This window comes from Zonotrichia albicollis, chromosome 7, assembly GCF_047830755.1.
Source record: "Zonotrichia albicollis isolate bZonAlb1 chromosome 7, bZonAlb1.hap1, whole genome shotgun sequence".
Taxonomy (NCBI): domain Eukaryota; kingdom Metazoa; phylum Chordata; class Aves; order Passeriformes; family Passerellidae; genus Zonotrichia; species Zonotrichia albicollis.
Genome location: NC_133825.1, coordinates 44,191,229 through 44,208,390, shown reverse-complemented (window position 1 = coordinate 44,208,390; position 17,162 = coordinate 44,191,229). Strand labels below are relative to the sequence as shown.

Below are 17,162 nucleotides of genomic sequence, written 5' to 3'. Positions count from 1 at the left end.
CCTTATTCTGAGTACAGTCTAATGTATTATAACTATTTTTATGAAGTCAAATGCTTTAAGTAGTTCATATTCTTGAACTCAAGGTAATACAGTGTTGTTACATGTGTCACATCTTGCCTTCCTAGAATGTAATTCTTTAACTAAACGTTATCTCAAATTAACTGTTTATCTTTTCTTCTTTCTTTCTCCTTCTTCAATCACAAGCCGAACCAGAAATTACATGGTTGTCTCAGTCTTACAAGTCTCTTCTAGGTCTGGTGGAGCTCAACACTTGGAGGCCACACAGAGTGAATGAGAACAGTGGTATATTTATATTGTTATAATTTTCAATGGTTACTGCATTACCAGTTACTATGGCTATTCTATCTGTAGAATAGCAGGAGTAGAATCTCACTTTGTAGGCAAAAGTGAATATTAAGATAATTATCAGTGCAAGATAAGTGATTCTTATTGGTGACCAAGCATCTTAAAAGTGGTTTCCATAATTTAAAAAAAAAAAATTATAAGCAAAAATTTCCCCAGAGAAGTGCAGTGCATGTTCTCCCAGAGCTCTGTAATGATGGCAGAGAGCAGTAAGAGAATAATGTGAGTGGGCAGTGCAGCAATTGTCCTGGAAAAGCCTTGGGGATCAAACCTGGAATTGCCAATTCCCGTCATACAAATGAAATGACTAAAAGGTCACCTGGTGTATTAAGGTTAGAGGGAGCAGAGTGAGGCTCTGCAAAGGCCACCTGCAGATCAGGAGTGATCAGGAGTAAATAATCATTAGAAAATTGAGCATTTCCCTTAATGCAATCTGGTAAAAGGCTGTCTCTGTCAGAGTTTGGGTGAGATAAACAATTTAGGAAATATGAGTGTCTTCACAGATACTTTAACCAAAAGTCAATATATTCAAATCTATACTTCTGTCATCTCTTTCCATTTTTAGATGCTTAGTTTGGAACAAATATCATGTCTGTGCACCCTCAGATCCATTTGATATTAATCGAAGCTTTAGATTTTCCTTGGCTGAAGGAAAAAAAGAAGCCTAATTCCTTAGAAACCTGAGGCAGATATGCAGAAATATTTTTTATGTGTTTTGTTTGTTGGCTTTTTTTTAATTATAAAACCCATCTAAAAGCATATATATTATAAAAATGCATATGCACTTTTTAAGTATAAGTTGTCCATATAAGTACATGCACTTATAAATATGTATAATGAAAAACATCAGTTGCTCTACTTCAGTTGAATAGATATGGAAGTCTCATGGATAACAAGTTGACCATGCATTAAAAAAAATGTTGATACTTGTAAATACAATAAGTGACCCTTGAGAAACTGGAACTGACTCACCCGAAGTTCATCAAGAAATAACAAAGTTGATGTTTAGAGAGCAATTGCAGAAATCAGTTTCTAGGTTCCACAGTAGGTAAATCACACATCTGTGGGAATAGATCAGGAATAGCCTGTACAGCAGCTTGTAAAGTAAAAACAATCACTTTACATAATAACGTAATCTACATGTGAAGGGAGCATAGGATTACAGTGTCCAGAACTTCTAGTGCAAACAAACATGTGGCTCATCTCCACTGTAAATCTCCCCGTTTCAAAGCAGTGAATCCCACTGGTTTCAATCAGATGCACATTTACACATTTCATTGGACTGGTTAAGTGTACAACAAGTAACTTAAGTCACAAACTGCTGTTCAGTCACATGGTATTTCTGTGAAATGTGGAGTCCAGTTCTGTTTGAGCTGTACAGTCTGTTCTTGGGGACTATGAACCACACCAATATGACAGTCTATTTCTGGATTTAAGACTTGTGTGTAGACTGTAGATCAACTTCTCTCTATGGACATGTACACAAAAATAAATGAAAGAAATTTGCAATATTTAGCTAGTGTGGAATCTTTAAAGTGCCTGATTAATGTATGTTATTTACAGGTTTGAGAAACTCCCAGGAAATATGTGGTTGTATCACCAGAAACACTCAGCAGAAAAATTGGCTTGATTCCAAGCATGTCTTTATAATTATACATAGTCCAAAAGAAGATGAAAAATGGTATCTGGACAAGGTATCTGTTTGAGTGGAGTCAGTAATTTAGAATGGAAAGGACCTCTGGAAGTAATCTGGTCCCAGCTCCAGCAAGGTCAGTGCCAAGCTGGCTCAGACCTTCTTCCTGCTCATTGATAAAAGAGTCTTTTTTCTTCAAATTATATTTTCACTTTTGGTAAATAGTACATGACAGACTATGCTGTTACACAGGGAGGGGAGGGCAGCAGAGCTATCTCGTTTCAATGAGTTAAATAAAAATAATTCAAAAAATACTAGTTTAGTCTTCAGACTAGACTAAGAATATATCTGTAGGGATGACTTCAGATGGAATAAACTTGCTTTGCATAGCAGACTGTCCAGGCTGGAGGCAGTTTTAGCCTAAAAACTCTTAATTAAATCGCGTCAAGATTACATCTGAGGTACAGACCTGCTGGAGAGAGAAAGTAATATTAAATGTCTTCATTCTGGCTACAATGGATGTTTAGCCAAAACATGGGAACATCTATGATGGATTTTTACTCCTTGCAAAACAATATTTGAGAAAATAATTCATTCTTTTAAACAATTTTTTTGCCAATCTCGATAAACATTTTTATTTCCGCTGGAGTTGTTGAAGCTTTCGCTATTGGAAGAGAATGTGAAATAGGGAGTATTCTAAAAATGTTTGTAATAACTCAGAACAAACTCTTGGCTGCTGTTGTGAGCAGAGGCATTCAGATTCTTGCCAACTGATGTGTAGAAGTGGATGAGGAACCAAAAGTCTTGGTTGCATATGATTGAGGTAACCAAGAGTTGTAATTAATTCCCAAGCTTTAAAAATAGCTGCTAGGAGGAACAGATTTTATGAGAGGTCATTAAAGCAATATTCCCTCATATCTAGTAATTGTAATGAAAATAAAAGAGATTTTCCAGAAAATTAAGAACCTGATTCTCACTAAGAAGAAAAAAAATTACTTCTGCAGAGATTAGTTTTGTTTCTGAATTTGTTTAAACAGATGGAAGTAGTAACTTATAAAGACACTGGAAATGTGTCCTGGACACAGCACACACTTTTCTGCACATTCAGAAATAATTTAGTGGAGCAAAGGGTCCTTTTTTGATTTTGCCAAATCCTCAACCTGGTGTATAACTCTTCAAATGCTGAGGTAGATGTTTTAAATCTGCAATAGAAAAGACTCAAGGAATGCTGCTGTGGCTGCAGGAAGAACAATGTAGGGGAAGATGCTGTGTGGGTCTTGACAGATTTTGTCCTGAGACTCCTTTTCAGCAAAGCAGTTGTAGAATGGGAGAGGTAAAAACAAATTCCTTTCTCTTTCTTCTCTTCTGTCCATATCAGAAATAAATCTTTGAATTTTGCACTCTTTCTTATTTTTTATTTTTGCATTTTACTGGGAAGTAACTTTACCGACCACCTTCTGAAAGAGATTCTTCTTCCTTATGAAAGCTAGATTATTTTTTTCTTGCAATGTGCTCTCCTGATGATTGGTGTCTAGCAGTTCTACAGATTTACTAGGTAAGTTTCAAGTGTTCTGTATTGACAAATGCAAACTGCAAGAGTATAAATTTCTATTGAAATTGATTGAAATTTTTTTAAAGTGGAATTTCTCTTGAGACAGCAGCATAAACCCAGAATAGCAGAGCAGTGGTTAATTTGTCGTTACTGAAAAGTTAAAATTTTGCAAATAAGTCATGAACTTGAAGTGTACAGTCATCTCTTTATGAATCTATAGGTATCATGCATTTCTACATAGCATTTCTAAAGGAAGGAATAGCACTTGAGAGTGCTGCATGAGCAGGCAGCCAATAACTAACCATTGGTCAGAAATACTTTAAAGCAACACCTTCTGTAAGACAGAGAGTGTGACTGATATGAAAATGTGCACTGTCACTGATGCAGACAAGCTTTTTTTGAGTTTCTATCACTTCACCTCTTCCCCAGCATATCTTCAGTTCCATTTTTTGAGTATTGCTCCCATGTGTCTTGAATACTCTGTAATGTGAATGTTGGCAAGGAAATCTTGGGAATCTATACACTAGAATCTATCTAGTGTATAGACTTTTAAAAATTGTTTATCGTTAGTAGTCTAATTTTTATCTCTTTTCATGCTTTAGTGTTAGAGAGGTCTAAAATTGGTTTCTGGAGAAGACATAGTTACATTAATTGTTTTCTTGTCATTCATCTAGCTGACTATAGGGAAAGGAAATCCTACTTTTTATTAGGCCCTTATGGTCATGTTGTTATTTGGTAATTTCAAAAAATCATTTTTTAGCCACGCTGCTTTAAGGTTGGTAAGTCAACTGAGTGTCACTGAAATCTGCAGGCATAACTTTGATATCCACTTCAAACTGTCTCATTAATCACTGGAAAGATCTCATCTTTGTATTAATTTAGCTATGTCTCCTTTTTTGATGTTTCTGAGTGTCTGTATACCTGTAGAATTATTTTTTAAGAAGGCACAGTTATTTGTAAAATAGAGTTTGAACTTTGTTGGAAAAAAGTTGTTTACCCAGGCAGAGACTTAAACCAAGAAGGTGGCCTAGCTTGGCTCTAGTCCTTGTTAGTGTTGTTGGCCCTGTGTCCTCAGAGCTTTGCTACTTGTATGAGTTTTTTTAAATTGTATTTATTTCTCATGCATTGTAGGGTGTTGACAAATTCTTTGTTCAATTTTCAATTAAATGAGTGAGTTTTGAATTCTTTGGGGAAGGTGATTGGCCGCAGTCCCAAGCCAGCTGGGTTTGTGGTGGTGGAGGAGAGAAGAGGGAAAGAGAAATAAAAAGATGTTGGGTTCTGAAACTGGGTGAGTGCTTTGCAGAGAGCTGCAGCAAGCCCAGGTGGAAAGCTCAGTGTTTCTGTGGGCTGGGTTGGCTCTCAGGTCCCCCCATTCATTGGCACCTCCCCAGCAGGGCAGCCTGGCTGCCAGGAGGGTCCTGCTGCCAGGGCATCCAGGGTGCTGCTGTGGGACCACCCTGGCCCTCTCCACTCACCTTTGGGCATGGCTGATGCTGTCACCATTGCCACTTGTCCCCATCTGGGCAGGCATTGCCCCTGTGACCACAGCTCTGGCAGCTGCTGTGGAAGGGAGCCTGCAAAAAACCCAGGTATTCTCCATGGTAGCAAGCACTTCACTGTCTGTGTAATAAAACCATAGCTCTTTCAAAAATTATTAATTCTATAATTTCAATAATTATTAACAGCTCACTGGTCGATGTTATCATTATATTCAAATTATGATCCTTGCATACCATTTTTAACCTTGGTCTGCTTTCTATGCAAAATACTTTTTTAACTTAGAAATGTGTCCTTGTATGAAAATGGCAAAGAATCAATGATGTTTCTGCTGAAAGCATCTAAACTACAGTTTATTTTGATGTTTGTCTGACTTAACAGGATAGATTTACCTGAGGCTGAATTACTTTGCAATGTTCTTGATCAAATGGTATGAAAGAATCTAAGTCACAGGCTGGATTTTTGGACCTCAGGAGTTCATGAAGAAGGGCAAGCTGTGCATCATGAATATATATTCATCATTATTTTCTTATTCATTATTATTTTCTATTATTTTCTTTTGGTAGAACTCCTAAGTAAAAAAATAAAGCATTGATAGTTTTGCTTTCTTACCTCCCAAGTTGTCTTTTTTTCCCCTTTTTCATGAGAAAAAGGCAATTCCCTTCTTAATATATTGTAATATATGCATGGATGTCTGTACTGAAATGTAACACTGTACACAAATAATTGAAAATTATCAATTTTAAGTTAAATCTTTTGGTTTCTTATAGTCAATGTGAATTAATTAAGTTTTAGTAATAAGAGGCCATGGGAATGGGAAAATTATAAGTGTATTGCTGTCATAGTGCAGCCATGGATTTACAAACTGCAACTTAATTCCCTGTCCAGATTTGACTTTTTTTTTCCATCTCCAATCTCCTTTCCCTTCCCATCTCTATATCACCCAATCTTTTTGCCCTTTTTTTTTTCCCCCTATACCCTGACTAAATATCATTTTCTGGTAGGTTTTTTTTAGTATGTCATAGAGGTTATAAAAAATATTGAACTCTAGTGGGAGGAAAGTGGCTGTGTAACGTTGAGAGCAAGCTGATGATTAAATTTGTAATTTTGTATCCTGAAGCTTTGCTATGGGGAATTTTGTAGGATTTTCTCTTCTTTTTACTGTGAAGTATTTCATCATTCATCACATTGCACATTGGTTTTTTCTATGGAGTCGTAATGTCTTAAGCCTGTAGGTTTTAAATGAAATATTTTTACAAGTACCACTTGAAAAGAGAAACCTCAGACTTTGGAATACTTAGTGTTGAATGTGCCGCTTATGAACGATCCTTTTTTTGGGCTGTTTCCCCAGTGCCCTTACTGTGGTGATCAAACAAGTATAGTACCATGGTCTGAACCAAGTATCCAAATAACTTCACAAGTTTTCATCAACTTCTTGGATGCAATTTTCTTTTTTTTATTATACGGGTCATTGAAGTTATTAAGTAAGCTGAATTATTCCTATCTTCTTCAATATGAGGTTTTTTTTAAAGTTAGATTTATTTCTCAAGCCTTGTATGGTATTGACTAATCCTTTGTTCAATTTTCAATTTAATGAGTCAGTTCTGAATTCTGTGGAAGAGGTAATTGGTCACAGTCCCACGCAAGCTGGGTTTCTGGTGACAGAAGAGAGAAGGGGAAAAGGGAAGTAGAAAGATGTTGCTTTATGAAATCCTGTGGGTATTTTTCATATATATTTCACCAACTATCAATAAAATATGTTGCTAATTTAAAAATAATAGAGCATAAAACCAGAGTGTATGAAGTTATAGTGAGTGCTGAAGTAAAAGAAGTTTTTAAGCTTGACATAATTTCCTATTCGTTCTTTCACTTACCTTACAAAAGGGAGATGAGGAAATGGTATCTATTATTTCCCTGAGCCAGAAGATACTGAAAAAAAAAAAAGGTCAAAAGGAATGAAATTTTACTTCCACTCTGGGTAGTGTTCTGCTTCTCTTGTAACTTTTTTTGGGTTTACTCTTAAGAAGCTGTTTCTGAAAGAATATTTCTTTTTATCTCTTTTACATGCTTTAGTGTTAGAGAGGTCTAAAATTGGTTTCTGGAGAAAACACAAATTGTTTTCTTGTCATTCAGCTAGCTGACTATAGGGAAAGGAAATCCTACTTTTTATTAGGCCCTTATGGTCACGTTGGTTGTGTGGAGAGAGCACTGCAGACAAAGATCCCTTCTGTGAAAAGTTCAGATGTTTGGATTTTCGTGAAGTGTTTTTAGAAGCTCGGTTGCAAAGCTGGCTGGTATGTGCATTCCAATTTACAGCTAACATTCTGTTTCTAAAGCATTCCTTGAGTGTATTGGGAACTGATCTTTATGTGTATTAAAAAAAAATCGGGATTATTTTTCAAGTGCAGAGGCAATAGAGCTGGCTATTGATTTTGTTTTTCAAAGTGAATTGTCAGTATTTGCGTTGATGTAAAGATATTTTCAGTTTGATAGTTGTGATAATTTTTATAAGTGGTGATCATCAGTAACAGAATGAAAATCTGGTTTCTAGGTGTGCTGTTGTCTTGGTGCTGCTAATTAGATGTGACATTGAGCTGCTGTTTCACTGCCTGCCAGGGACTTGTGCCCTATAACCATAAATAAATTGATTTGATGTGATGTGTTCAACAAAATAACCAGAAATAGATGTATGGTCGTGGAAACCTTTACTGGTTGTATATTTGTGTGTTTATACTGCAGTGTTTTGTCCAGAATTTAATTGAAAACAACTCAGTGTGGCTTGGCTGCCTTTCTAGGTACAGAAAAAATTATTATATACAAAACCTTGGCCTTCTTGCAGCAATTATTCGGAATAAGTTAAATATAAATCCTCATTTCTTCTGGCCATGGTAACATAGAATTTCAGAAAAGTGTTGGTCTGGATTTTCTGGGCAAAGGGTGGGGCTGGGGCTTGTATGCAGCAGGAACTTCATTTTGATACAGATGGGTCTTCTATTTAATCTCTGAAGAGTTGTTAAGATCACGAATCATTTTGCTACATCTGCTTTAGTTCCTTTGGGCTTAGCTCGTTCAGTGGGAATGTGGGAGTCTGAGCACTCTGTGGGTCACACAGGGTATTATTCAGGCTTGGGCTTTGCTTTAATGGCCATCTAGCCATTAATGTTGATGAGAAATGTACCAGTTGCCAAGAAAATAGTGTTTCTGCTGAAAAAACAAACTATTCTTTTAAGTTCTATGATATTTCAAATGGTATGATTATGGAGCTTCTAGGTGCACGTGAGGTCCCTATTCCTTTGGCTGTGTTATTGATGAGAGTGTAATTTGTATTACCTGCAATCTTAATGCTTTGTTGGTGAGAGTGTAGCTTTTCTGTCAGAAAACTTCTGACAGAAAGTAACTTCTTAGCTTTTAAAATGTGACTTTTAAGCCCATTATTGAAATCAAAGAGTTACTACTTTTTAGTGCACATAAATTATATTGTATATCTTATTTCCATGGAGACTAGCATCTGTAATGCATATTATTGTAATCACAGTGGATAATAACATTTCATATTTTTAGTTCTGATGGCAATATCTATGTCAGTATTCAGATATTTAATGCTGCTGGGTCTGATAGTGAAAATTGCCCAGCAGTTTCTCTGTGTGGAGAAAACTCTTCACTGTGTCTGGTAGTTCCATTATAAAGAATTTTACCTCATAATCCAATATTTTGAGTTTATTGCAGGAAGATTAATAGTAGCTGTCATATCACCATTAATTAGATACTTCCAAAATACATATAAATAATTACTATTTTAGAGGGTTTACTTTTAATGCATAGACTTGAATGTTTTCAGTATTTTTGATGAGAACCTGTGAGATGGAAGCAGTCTCCTTTATCTGTAATTTGCAATGCAGTGATTGGTAAATTTTTTATTGTTTTGATGTCACACATGGTATTATTAATGAACTTAGTAACATTATTTCAGTATTTCTTATTAGACTGCCTGAGTTTTGCACACAATATTTATATGATGACCAAGTACTGCTTAACCAATATTGAAGGAAGCCTTTTTCCTTTTAAAGGCTTATATGGCTGTATAACATTAGAGAAACAAAAATTGATCTTTGTCATTTCTTCAGAACCAAGGGAAATCATCAAAGTTGAATTTAATAAAGACTAAAAGGATGTCAGTGAGTAAGAGCACTTAAAGACGAGCTATGTTGGTGTTTGTGCTAAATTGCTCTGCAAAGAAGAGCTCCACCTAAGACTGAAGGCCTTTATTTTACCTGCTTTTGACACTTCAAAGTTAAATGCAGGTTTTCTGCTGCCTTGTCTTTATCTCCTCCATTCAAGTCCTGTAATTGCTGTAAGAATGCCTCAGCAATTCATGGTAATTGCTAAACAGTTTGCTTTTTACATGTCGTGTAACCTGCCTCACCATGCAATTGGAAGGTGCAATTTTTAGGAGTAGCTTAGCCAAAGAGTACCTGCAATGTGTCAGAAGTATTTGGGAAAATAAGATACAGCTCCTTGTTCTGTTCAGTAACAATCCTGTTCTGGATTTTGCTGATGTCTAAAGTTTTCAGTGCTCATCAGGCAGACATGCAGATGTTTCATTTTCCTACGATGAATTGTCACATTTCTTTTCAGACAAGTAGTTTATGATGGTGAAGTTAGACATGTGCATAACATTTGCCATATTGTGGTGTTAATGAATTGCTATTTTAAATATGATCTTGGCCTAGTATGTAACTCATCTCAGAATGAAATGATTGTCATATTTTTAAACTTGTATTTTTTGGGTTTTAGAAGTTAAATGAGTCCCACAGGTTTGCTATTTAGTAAGAAAATATGGGCCTTTGTGCATATGTACACTTCTTCCTAAAAGTAAAACAAACCAAACAGAAAAATGCAGTGTTCATGTGAGATCGTTGTATCTGCCCGTGCACAGACCACAGTTCAAAAAGCTGCAAAGATTAACAGCAAAAGGTAGAACATCCCATTTCCTTTTTTCACTGTTTTATAGTCATCAAAAACTTGGTTTTCGTAATATTCCACAAAACATTGGTGCCTGTTCATTCAGTAACACTCAAGGAGACACCAAGGTGTAACCAGTCCTATAAAGCTGCTCCAGCTGATGGGGTATGGAATGCAAATATATGGCCAAAATGCAGAAATTACAAAATGGGCAGTGTTGAATCAAAGAAAAGAAGGTGAAGAACTTATTTCCTGATATTGCACTAGATATTTTCTGATATTTGTACTAGACAAATTGTGAATAATTAATCTCAAGATGATTTTGAGTGTTGGCCGATTCCTTTGTTTCACTGATGAAAATTGTTTTCAGGACAGAGTGTGTTGTTCAGAGGTTTTGGAGAGAAAGGTGAGCAGTGTGAAAAGTTAACTTTTTTAGGGGATTAAGCAAATGGAAGTCTGCTCAGGACAGCTGTGAGTACAGAAAAACTCTCCTGACCCACCAGGTTTCAGCACACAGAGCTGCAGTGGAGAAAAGCACAACACCAGGTTAAGCAAAAAACCAATTAATTAAAACTGTATAAAATTTGAATATGTCTAAAATTTGGTCATCTTGGTCCAGAAACCCACTACAGTACAGACACTCCAGTGAATGTTGGGTACAGGTAAGGAATGGTTTAGCTATCGAATAAGAGGCACAGAACAGAAAGAGAAATTACAAAAATATGGTTGAAACTTTATTTTTGTTTGGTGATATCTCCTTGTGGTAAAAGTCCATTTTGGTAGCTTTTTCAAACTTATTTTGGTTTTGCATGTTAAGTTTTTAATAGTTTTATCAAATTACTTCTTCCAGGCAAAATGAGCATATGAATATCTTTATAGCAGTTGCTCAGCTATGACTGTATAAGGAACTGTGCAAAAACAATAATTAGGGCTGTTGTTCAACAGGAAGTTTTTTATAAGCAGTAGATAGTTACCTTTTGATTTCTTTTTTGAAGTTCTATTCTCACACACACACATATATATGTTTAAGTGTACTAATAAATTTAGTTGTTTCACCCCCCTTTCACCTACCATTCTTATATCTAGAAAAAATACATATTCATTCAACATATTTGCCTGATATGTTTTGTTAAAATATTTAAAAGATGGAGGGGAAAAATCAAATTGTTTGTTGAAATTAACTGATTAAGTGTAAACCTGAGAATGGTAGAAAAATGCATTTAAATTTCCACTTGAATGATAGTAAAGATGTGTATATCTTTGGCATGGAGGAAGGATCACATAGCAAGGAAGAGGATGTTAGTTACTGTTATAGAAGTCTTGATACAAATTGTAGAACAGCAGCAATTTTAGATTTAATATTTAGATTCCATTATGGAAAAAAATTGAAGCATATTTTTATGTGAGCAGTCTTTTGTTAATTCTTTGAAAAAAAATAATTTCACAAATCATTAAATTAATTTCCAAGTTTGTAAGTGTGTTTTCTAGTATGTGTTGGTTTCTTAGAATGGTGTATTGCTTCTAGCTGTAGTTTATACTGATGTTTTAAATAACCAATGTATTATCTTTTACATTACATTACCATCAGTCGTCTTCTAATGAGTGATTTGTAATTAATGCCTCTGTCTAGTGGGGAGGAAAAGAACTTAAGTCCATTTTCTATATAGATTTAATTTGATTGTAGGGATTATTTCCTTCCTTTCACTGTTGTACTGTATGGTCTAGTTATTCGGTAAGTGTTACTACAGCTTTTTATTTTATTTAAACCTTCTGTCAGTGTGTTTCAACATTTCTGAAACCACTAAAGGAAATTCCCAGATTAAATCTGGAGATGGAGGCACATCCACATGTGTGCATCGTTGCACCTGTGCACGTGTAAGACATAACAGTGAATACAGTGCAGAACTGATAATTAAGGGATACTTTATTGATACTGAGCTATTTAAACATCCCAAGAACAGGGGTAGCTCTTGAATGCTCAGAAAGCATTTCTCTTTCTGTAATTGGGAGTTTTCTCAGTGCCTGGGACATGAAAGTGTTTCTGTCATCGTGGATTCCTTAGTCCAGGTTTACATTGGAACACGTCTGATGTTACCGTGCCTGTGGACACGAGGGCTGGAAAAGACTTGTGCCACAGCCACAAGCTCTCCTTTTGGGCCTCAGGGCTGTGACACAAGGAGAAGAAAAACACCTACTCCTGTTCTAAACCATAGATTGAAATCCTCTCAGAACATTACAAGAAAATTATTTTATTCTCTTTGTGCCCAATGTTTCTAAGGAGCAAATCATGAGTTTGGCGATACGCGTTTCCTTTCAGTGCCTGCTCTCCCCTGTAAATAATCTCACAGCCTCTTTGCTGTGCAGGTCATACATAATAACTGTATTCAGTAATAGGCTTGAAAAAAGCAATAATATTAAAGTCAATGTTTTAAGCATGTTTGCCAAAAACGTTTTTTCAATAATACAAAGAACTGAGTCTTCTGAAGAGAAGAAACTGCTTCCCAGTTTTTACTTTAATGTTTTGGGGGGTTTGACATGAAATATTCCTTCCTCTCCTGTCGGCGTGCGGGGTTGTCTGGGAGAATGTAATACTTTACAGACATTCTCACTTTTTTCCACCAAAGGCATTGGACTATACCTTGCAGGAATACCTAAGATATCACCTTTAACCATGCCGATGGTTTGGCCAAAAAGAAATATTTTTATCCACAATACAGCACTGACATGGGTTCAGTTTCTGCTACATGGAGTGTTACACACACCTAATGGGGAATACGAACAATTTGGAAAAACAGTATTCTTCTAGTTGATGTAAAGTCAGTAAAAAAAGATTTCTTATTTGTGATTGGGTGATCAAGCTTTTTTAGCAATTATTCAAAAGAATGTGACATGCATACTAAATTCTAGTAAAGGTTTATGATGTTAATGATTACAAATAGTTAAGCAAATCTAGACTATTGCACATTATTTTACAGTGTACAATTTAGCTTACAAAAACAACTATTTATTTTTTAATTCCTGAAAATAAGCAGTTAAGTTTAAAAGCAAAGGTCTGCTGCTGCAGTTATCCTATATATTTTTGTATGCACCTAATAATTTTTAAAGTTTAGCTGAAAAGTGTTGCACTGCTGGTATGAGGTTGTCATACACACTTTCCTAGATGTTGTAATCTCTGTATTTATTAGTGGACATTATTTATTATGTCTTGTCTGAGAAATTCTGAATGGAAGTGCTGTATCTAATGTTAACTTAGATTCTACTTATGAGACTACAGTGTTACTGTTGGCATTCTTACCTCTGAATCAAATAATAATCTAACTTCATACATAGTTCTAGAGTAAATAGTAAATGAGAGGGCATCACATCTGCCTGTTGCCTGTAAAAGGGATGTTTATTTATCATCCCATTGTATTTGTAAATTATTTCAGACTGATAATTTCATGAAGCATTTGCAGATTAAAACTGCATCATATTTTGACATTCATGTAAATATTTGGCCATTTAAACGATACTAGCAAGCTGTAAACTTCTGATTAATCTCTGTGGAGTTCGGTACTGGTATGTTTGAAAAGGTCTGGAAAAATTTCTTTTCACTGACATTCAACTGCTGGGCTTTCAGAACAAGCAGGGCTGAGGCAAGGAAAGGCTGTGAGACTCGAGGTGATTTTTCTCCTTCATTGTGTTTCCAGAGCACACATCCAGTATTGAACTGAAAGTGGCAGTGAAATTGTGCTGTGGAATTGATGCTTGTGGACTTCGTGCTGTAAAAGCCAAGTGTTCACAGCTCTACATCAAAATGTTCTATTAATTCTCAAGTTAATTGGCATCTTGTGTTCTCTTGTTTTATTGTTGGATTTGGGGATATTTTTAATAATAAAACACTAAGGAAATTACTACCTTTTTTTTTTTCTCTCTAGGACAGTCATTCCTGTTTTGTTGCATTTTAATCTCAACAAGTATTTAATAAATAGTCTGGGGATTGCTTGCCTTTTTTTTTTTTTTAAGATACATTTTCTAAGCTCTGTGATACAATTTAGCTCTTAACTATTTCAATATAAAATGCATTGAACGTATGCCTGTCACTGACAATGAAGTAGTAATGTCTGCTTTGTCTTGCTCCTTATTTAAATAACTACTAAGGTTTGCAGGAACTAGTAAAACAAAGCTATTAATTAGAGCAAATTAAAATAAACTTGCTTTAATATGGTATAGCTAATTGGTTAAAATTTCCCTTTCTCCTGGGTGCAGCTGTTAGTTTTTCTCCCTTGCAGCAAGGTTTCTTGATAATAAATGTCCTTTCATTATTAGCAATTTTCTTCCAACCTCTGTGTCATTTAGCCGATTTTCACCCTCCTTGTGTTAAGTATTCCAATAGGTCTTTGGCTGTTCACATTTATTATCAAGTCTTAATTTGAGGGGGAGACAGAAAGTAGCTGTGCTGGGTATACAAAGATGTTTGGGTTTGTGAGTGAACTTGTTGGGGTGGGGGATGTTTGAGTGCTCCAAATGGTCTTCACCTGCATTCATCTTAGCCTGAGATGTAGCGTGGTGTTTCTTGCAGGTGCCAGAAAGAATAATCAAGAAAACCATTCATCTGGTTTGGGTTGATAAATAAAACCACTTTACTTCATGAGAAAGCTTGTGACCGTGCCAAAGTTAATAAAAAAGTTGAGATGAACTTTGCTTGTTATGTTCAAAGGCACTCTCCTTCCAAAAACAGCTTTCCATCAGATACTGCTGGAATATGGGAAGTCTCCTTGCCATCAGTGAGTCATACATGTTGTAATCTGCAGGCTGTGTCCCTGCATGGGAGCCAAATGTTCAGAGATACCTACATATCTTGGGTCCCAGCTGTCCCTCATTTCTTTCATGTGGTCTCTCCCTGGAGGAGGAGGGAAGGGTGGAATGCTGGGGATCACCTCAGGAGTTTCTCGTCTTTGCACTCCAGAATATTTTCACTGTTAAATCATCCACTGTGCAGTTCTGCTCAAAGGAGTTCTTGGATTCAAAGGAAACTCAAGAGTGTCAGTCTGTACTGACAAGAACTTTAAAAAAGAGCTTTTGGTAGCTTTTTTATTCCTTTTTACTGTCTAATTATGCCCTTTCTCCATATCTGCTCATCATGCACTTTGCCATGATTGCAAGTACCAACAGTTTAGAGATCATTGCTGCCTTTCTTTAAACAGTCAGATGTTGTAACACCAGCTCTTCCTCCTGACATTCTTTGAGACAAGACTTTCTGGAGAAATCTTATCACTTTGGGCCATTTTTTGAAGAGATGAGAAAATAACAACTGTAAAAGGAAGGAGTAGGTTGGCCTGAGGTAATCCTGTGATGGGATTGTGATGGCCACCTCCCTTCCTGCAGTAGGTGGGCGTTTCACTCGTCTGCTCAGAGACTGAGTGGACAAGAGTTGTGTCACGTTGAGAACAAGCTCCCAGCAATGTCTCTTCTGCTGCCATGCACAGCTAACAGGGCGTCCATCCTGGATGGGCCTGGGCTCTCAAACATCTTGCCTTGCTAAAGAGCTCCAGTCCTGGGCTGGGAGCTACAGAACTAATGTAAGGCTTCAGAAGAAACTATATACAGTCAAAATAAATGTCTTCCTAAAGGAGTATAATTAAATGGCCAGAATAACAGGGTGTTCAAAGGAAAACCATCTTGAGGTTTTTGTTGTTTTTTTTTTTTTTCCTTTCACTGTTCTAAGCATCCATTTCTTTCCTGGAATTCTCTCACTAAACAGCTTTCTACTTCAGTGCACTAACAGAAATTAGGGGGAAAAGTGGTTATAATTTGTTTTTCAGCCCTTTGTAATTTTCATGTTTGTCAGCATTCCTTAAATGCGAGTTTACTTCCTGATCTTCATTATGATAGTTCCTCTTCTATTCAAACGCAATGATTTGGAAGTATTTTTTTGAGCTTAATCACTTAGAGTGAGACTTACAAAGGAACCATCATAGGAAAACTGAGATTTGAGTACTTGGACTCCGAGCAAAGCTCAGAAATAATGGTTTCCTCATTGTTTGATAAGAATGTGCAGTTATATTATTGTGATCTTTGGATGTTGTTTTTGTTGCAGCTTTGCCTGCTGCCAAAGCAAATTCGTGTCATTTGTGTTTTTGACAGTTAAAATATTCAATTAGTGTTGTTTGAAATTGCAGTAATTGTTCATGTTGTTTCCATACAGCACATTGCAACATTTGTGAAGTGCTAGCTTAAAGCTATATTGCATATAAATAAAGGGCTAAAGCGGAAGAGCAATTCTTTTTTAAAAAAAAATAGTTTGTCTTCTTCCACAGACATTTCTAATACTTCTTTGTTTCTTAATGCTTAGTATTTTATTGTTTAATTTTTTTTAAAATTTAATTATGTAGCCGTAGTTTTGGTGTAAATGAGGATGGCATTTAAACAAACAAATGAACAAAAATCAACCTGAAAGCTCCATCAGGGTTGTTTTTGTAGGCAACTATTTACTTGTTTCATTCTGGAATAACCTTTATGTCTTTGAACTGCAATTAAGCTTATATTGGTCTTGTTATTCTTACATATATTACTGGGGACTTACAATAGAAGTTGGAGAAAAAAGAGTAGGTGCCTGTAGGAAATGCAGAAAATAGTGACAAAACTTTGAAAGTTAATACAAGTCTGCTTCTTCAAACTCAGTGCTGTTCTATAGCAAACTGCAGAGCAGCACAGCCTTTTTATGTCTGTAAAGACCTGAACTACCATTAAAAAAGAACCAAGATGCAGTGCTATTAAGATTATGGCAAAGGAGTGACAGCCATGCAGCCAAGGAGAGAGCCATGGACTGAGTAAAGGAGCACATCCTCCAAAGAGGAGCCTCAGCTCCAGACAGTTCCAACATCCACAATTGAACAGCAACAAAGTAAATGCAGAAGGCTGGAGGAGAAGAGTGTCTACCTGAACTCAGTAAATTGAAACCAAATATAAAATTTCCTGTGGAGGTTTCTGCACTGTCGGCCTCTCTCTTCTTGGGAAACAAAAAAAACAAATTAAATTTCTATCCTTGAAGCTGAAACATATGAGTTCTCCTTTCAAATAGAATATCTGTTGATGGAATGATGGTAGACAGTCATTTGGAATAGTCTAAAAGGAATGTGCTTTAGGGGAAAAATGATATTGTTAAATTCATTA

General features: G+C 36.0%; 1 protein-coding gene across 1 annotated transcript in view; it reads left to right on the top strand.

The window, feature by feature from the left end:
- The window catches only part of PDZD8 (PDZ domain containing 8), a 53,196-nt gene that overhangs the window by 29,568 nt on the left and 6,466 nt on the right, over positions 1–17,162 (top strand). The window lies entirely within an intron of this gene.